Below are 6000 nucleotides of genomic sequence, written 5' to 3' on the forward strand. Positions count from 1 at the left end.
GTTGAATGTATGGCTATGGGAAAGGGCATTTAACTATTTTGGAGAAATAAGGTGAAACTGAAAACCGGGGTGGGAAATGAGAAATTTTTACATGGTATCAGAGCTTGAGTGCTGAAGTGCAGTTTGGGATAGCAAGGAGGAAAATTACAGTCTGCTGATTTTTCACTCAGAAAATTCCAGCAAGCTGATTTTTTACAAACAGCAGTTTTATCCTTACTACAGCAGTGCTATTTTTTAGTTTTAGGACAGCAGGATGTCATTGGGATTGAGGGTGGAGGATAGGTTGGATGGGCATAGCAATTACAGCGTTTGGAAAGAGAGAATGCAGAGTATCTTTGAGGAGGCAGAAGTCTGGGACATCATGGTGCATACCACACAGAACCCTGTTGTTGTGCCTACTGATGCTACTCAGTTAGCTGAGTATAATAAAAAAACAACAAGGGTAAGAGACTGATTCTAGACGGAGTCAAAGACCATTGCATTCCTCATGTGAGAGGAAAGAGAAATGCCCATGAGATGTGGATAGCATTGTCCAATCTCTACCAAAGTACCAATGAGAACCAGAAAATGGTCCTGAAGGAGAAGCTGAAGACCATTAAGATAGGTAATGATAGTGCAGCTGGATATCTCACAAAGATTATAATGTGAGAGATGAGTTGGCAGCAGTTGGAGAGGTCATTCCACCCACTGAGTTGGTGCGGATTGCAATGAATGGCCTCCCCCGTTCATGGATGAACTTTGCTAATGGGGTTTGTGCACGTGAGACCCTTCCCACATGGGAGAGGTTTTGGGATGATTGCATTCAGACAGAGATCAGGAAAGGTCAGCTTGGGGCAGCCAAGCCAGTTGAGCAGGATGAGGATGTAGCACCGTTGGCATGAGGCAAGAAAGGCAAAGGGAAGAAGCAGGCTTCCACAAGCAATGGTGGGGGCAAAGGCAAAGGTAAAGGTAAACAGGATAACACACAGAAGGACTATTCCAAGGTGAAGTGTTGGAATTGTCAAAAGATGGGACACTATGCAATTGTGTGTCCGGAGAAGAAGAAGAAGAAGGGGAAGAACCAGAGCATGGCAGCTTCAGCAGAGGTTGAGGACTTTGCAGATCGTTTTTACCAGGAATTTGCGTTCACTGCGTGTAAGTCCTCTAGTGCAGGATCACTTGCCACACAAGTTCAGATGGAGCATGCTTTTCCCTTGATTAGCGGAGCATCTTCGGGTATCTGGTATGTGGACAGTGGGGCTTCACATCACATGACAGGAGTCTGTGAGTACTTCTCAGAGCTTTCAGAGAGTGGCACTGATATAGAGCTAGTACTCTGTGATGACAGAGTTGTTAGAGCAGTCGGGGTGGGGACACTGACATTTCAGAGGGAGTCCAAACCTCCCTTAAAGGTGTCAGATGTTCTCTATGTGCCAGGGATGAGGAAGAACCTCATATCCGTCTCAGCTTTGGAGGACAGAGGATATGAGGTACTGTTCAAGGGAGGACAGGTGTTGATGTATCCCAGGGGCACTCCAGCTGATTCCGCTAGAGTGATAGGTGTACGCCATGCAAAGGTGTACAAGTTTGCATTCCACCCCCTTTTGGCATTGAGCAGTAGTACCGACAGCAGAACTAGCAGTTCTGAGCTGTGTGAGATTTGGCACCGCAGGATGGGGCATATGTATCATGGAGCCTTGAGGACATTGCGGGAGATCACTACAGGTGTGCCAGATTTCAGTATTGATCACTCTGATACTTGCAGAGGTTGTGCGGTGGGCAAGTTTGCCAAATCCCCTTTTCCCAGCAGTGACAGCAGAGCGACTAGGATACTTGATTTGATTCATTCTGATGTGAGCGGTCGGATGTCTCATGTTTCCTTGAGTGGATATGAGTACTATGTTTTATTCATTGATGATCACTCCAGGAGGACCTGGATTTATTTCTTGAAGACCAAGAGTGAGGTCTTCAAGCGATTTCAGGAGTTTAGAGCTCTTGTGGAGACACAGACAGGTCGAAAGATCAAGTCCCTGAGGTCGGACAATGGGGGAGAGTACACCCTTGGAGAGTTTGTTGACTATTGTGCGGAGGCAGGCATTAGGAGGGAGTTCACTGTTCCTTACAACCCCCAGCAGAACGGGGTTGCGGAGAGGAAGAACAGATCCATCGTAGGGGCTGCCAAAGCCATGTTACATGATCAGGGGTTGCCATTGTTCTTGTGGGCAGAGGCCTGCAACACAGCTGTTTATTTGCAGAACAGGAGTCCGCATCGTGCCTTGAGGCACATGACTCCAGAGGAGGCTTTTTTCTGGGAAGAAGCCTGATATTGGTCATCTTCGTATCTTTGGGTGCATTACATACTCCTACATACCCAAGGAGAAGAGGACCAAACTAGAGCCCACCGCAGAGAAGGGTATCTTTGTGGGCTACAGTGAAACCTCAAAGGCCTTTCGGATTCACATTCTTGCACAGAAGAAAGTTGTTGTCAGACGGGATGTGAAGTTCGAGGAGGACAGGGCCTTTAGGAGGTCACGGGAGTTAGAGTATCTGGATCAACCAGACCCTCAGCAGCAGTTGAGTCAGTTGCAAGGATCCAGTGGGCAGGGATCAGGAGGATCCGGAGGTACATCTATGAGGATGTCAGGTCCGTCAGTGAGCAATGGCTCGCCGAGCCAGAGGGGTCGTGCTCCGGGCAGCATGCAGAGCAGTTCACAAAGCAGTTCACTAGGGAGTCCACTGATGGACAGTTTACACGGTACCTCAGCTTCTACAGGTTCAGGTGCAGGCAAGAGGACAGCAGACAGACAGTCAGGAGTTCAGGCTCCTGATGATGATGAGGAGGAGGAGTTTCATTCTCCTATGGGAGAAGTGCGCTCAGGGAAGAGGAAGCCCAAGTGGCTTCAGGACACCTTGAGAGATGCCACATCTGTCGCTGAGCCTAAGAGGCCGATTAGAGAGAGTAGACCACCTGAGAGGTTTTGTAGCTATATGGCAATGGTTACTAGCATCCTTGACTCTGAGCCTTCTAGCTATGAGGAGGCAGCTAGCCAGCAAGTCTAGAGAGAGGCCATGCAGGAGGAGTATTCTTCTATCATGAAGAATGATGTTTGGGAGGTGGTGCTGAGGCCTGAGGGCAAATCCGTGGTTACTTCCAGATGGCTTTACAAGGTAAAGCATGCTGCAGATGGCAGCATTGAGAAATTCAAAGCGAGGTTTGTGGCTAGAGGGTTCTCCCAAGTAGAGGGAGTTGATTATGAGGAGACCTTCGCTCCCGTGGCTCGATATACTTTGATCCACTCCATTATATCGATAGCAGCAAAGATGGGTTGGAAGATCCACCAGATGGATGTGAAGACTGCATTTCTCAATGGCTTCATACAGGAGGAGGTGTACATTGAGCAGCCACAGGGCTTTGAGGTGCATGGGAAGGAATCCCATGTGTGCAGACTGAAGAAGGCCCTTTATGGCCTGAAGCAAGCTCCCAGAGCTTGGTACTCCAGGATAGATACATACTTGCAGGGGATGGGTTTCACAAAGAGTGAGGCAGATCCAAACCTTTACTTTATTGTGATAGGTGAGGAGCCTCTCATTCTGGTGTTGTATGTGGATGACTTGGTCATTACAGGTACAGAGAGACTCATAGAGCACTGCAAGAGAGATCTTGCGGCGGAGTTTGAGATGAAGGACATCGGCTTGATGCATTACTTTTTGGGTTTGGAGGTGTGGCAGGAGGAGGGGCATTTCTTCCTGGGGCAGGGGAAGTATATTGTGGACATCCTTGGCAGATTTCACATGGAGGATTGTAAACCCATGTCGACACCGATGATCAACAACTGGAACAAGCTTCATGCTTCGGATTCCGAGTTGGTGGATCCCACATTGTACAGGCAGTTGATTGGTTCCTTGATGTATTTGGTCAACACTAGACCAGATATTTGTTTTGCAGTCAACATGATGAGTCAGTTTATGTGTGAGCCTAGGAAGGTTCACTCGGTGGCTGCAAAAGACATTTTGCAGTACTTGCAGGGGACAGTGGATTATGGTCTGGACTACAGGTAGGGGGATGGAGTGAGATTGGCAGGTTATACTGATTCTGATTGGGCAGGTTGTGCTTCCGATAGGAAGAGCACTTCAGGGTGTTGTTTTGGGTTGGGTTCGGCAGTAGTGTCATGGTTCAGCCGGAAGTAGCAGTCAGTAGCATTGAGTTCAGCGGAAGCAGAGTATATGGCAGCCAGTCTAGCTAGTTGTGAGGCCATCTGGCTTCGCAAGATGTTTTTTGGATTATTTGGTCAACCGTTGAGACCACCTTCAGTGATTTACTGTGATAATCAGAGTTGCATTAAACTCACGGAGAATCCAGTATTTCATGACAGGTCAAAGCATATCGGGATCAAATATCATTTCATCAGAGACTGTGTTCAGAAGGGCGTTGTGAAGCTTGAGTATATTCCCACTGATGAGCGGGTTGCAGATATTCTTACCAAAGCCTTACCACGGGGCAAGCATGACTACTTCAGAGACAAGATGGGTGTGGTGAGGAACACCTTCCTCGGTAAGAGGGAGTGTTGAAATTTGGTACTGGAGGACAGGTGGTTCCCTAAGGCTTTGATCTTTGGCCTAGGGAAAAGTGTCCAAAAGAATTTAATTTTTCTCCTAAAGTGACTTTATAATTTTTATAAAGTCAAATCTAATTTAAAAGTGACTTTAAGTGATAAAGTTACTAAAGTCTAATTTTAAAGTGACTTTAATAAAGTCAATGTAAAATTAGAAAGGAAAAGTGACTTTGGAAATAAATGACTAAGTGGATCTTTATTAAAGTGGGGTGAATTAAAAAATAGAAAGTGAGATTTAAATGAGCATTTAATCTCAGCCCTAGATCTCAATCTATTTCAGCCATTCGATTTAGGGATTCCCCAAAAGTCACTTGGGGTTAGATTAAAGGAGGGAAAGGAGGAAAAGGTAATTCATTCTTTCATGAGCAGATTGAGAGGAGAGCAAGAGAGCGAGGGAGATTTCTGGACAGGGAGGAGAAGGAGGCAGCAGCTTGGCACACATTCCAAGGCAGCATTCCAGCAAGTCCATAGAGCTGAGTTAGCACACAGTGAAAGGCAAGATTTTGGCACGATTTTCTAGAAAGGCAGTTCAGCGTTTTTGGAGCAAGCCGTACAACGTTTTTGGAGCAGGTCGTACAGCGTTTTCCAGGCAGGCCGTACAGCAGTTTTCAGCAGTCCGTACAGTAGTTTCCAGGCAGGCCATACAACAGAATTTCACGCTGAAATTTGGCACACTTTTCTAGGAGGCCGTACAGCATTTATCGCTGTTCTATTTTGCTATTGCAAGTTTTTCCAGTTGGCTGTGAGGCATGGAAAACAAGCTAAGTTGTAAAATTTGCTTGCTGATTTTTTTGCTGAATATTTCTCATTGTAAAAGGCATTTTCCAGAAATAAGAAAGAGCTCTCGAACTGGTTTTCCCCAAGAGTTGTAGGGGGTTTTTCCAGGGTCACCTTGACCAAAAATCACTGTGTTTAAATGTGTTGAATGGCTATTTATATGTGCTGATTTTTATATTTCTGCATTTTCCAACACTCTGTAAAATTTCCAAAATTTGTGTTTTCAGCAAAAAAAAAAAAAAAAAAAATCAGTTGTTGAATGTATGGCTATGGGAAAGAGCATTTAACTATTTTGGAAAAATAAGGTGAAACTGAAATCCGGAGTGGGAAATGAGAAATTTTTACATTAGAAAACCTCCTAGAGAGCATTTTTCTAGTGAATTTCTCCCACCATAAAATGATAGCTAGGCTTCGGAAGTGAAAATTAGGGTTTTCCCCTTACTCCCTTCAAAACACTTGATATCAAGGTTAAACTTCCTGAGACTCCATCACCCAAGTAGGGAAAAGGCCCCGGCAACCATCTTGATGATAAAAAATTATAAAACTTTATCATTTCCCTCTCTCTACTTTCGACCCTTCAAGGCAAGCCACTAGGACTAGGGCTTAAGATGAATTCAACTATGGTTTGAAG

Source organism: Pinus tabuliformis, chromosome 1_2 (assembly GCF_031772625.1).
Source record: "Pinus tabuliformis cultivar Carrire ecotype Pingquan chromosome 1_2, CPIR1, whole genome shotgun sequence".
Classification (NCBI taxonomy): Eukaryota; Viridiplantae; Streptophyta; class Pinopsida; order Pinales; family Pinaceae; genus Pinus; species Pinus tabuliformis.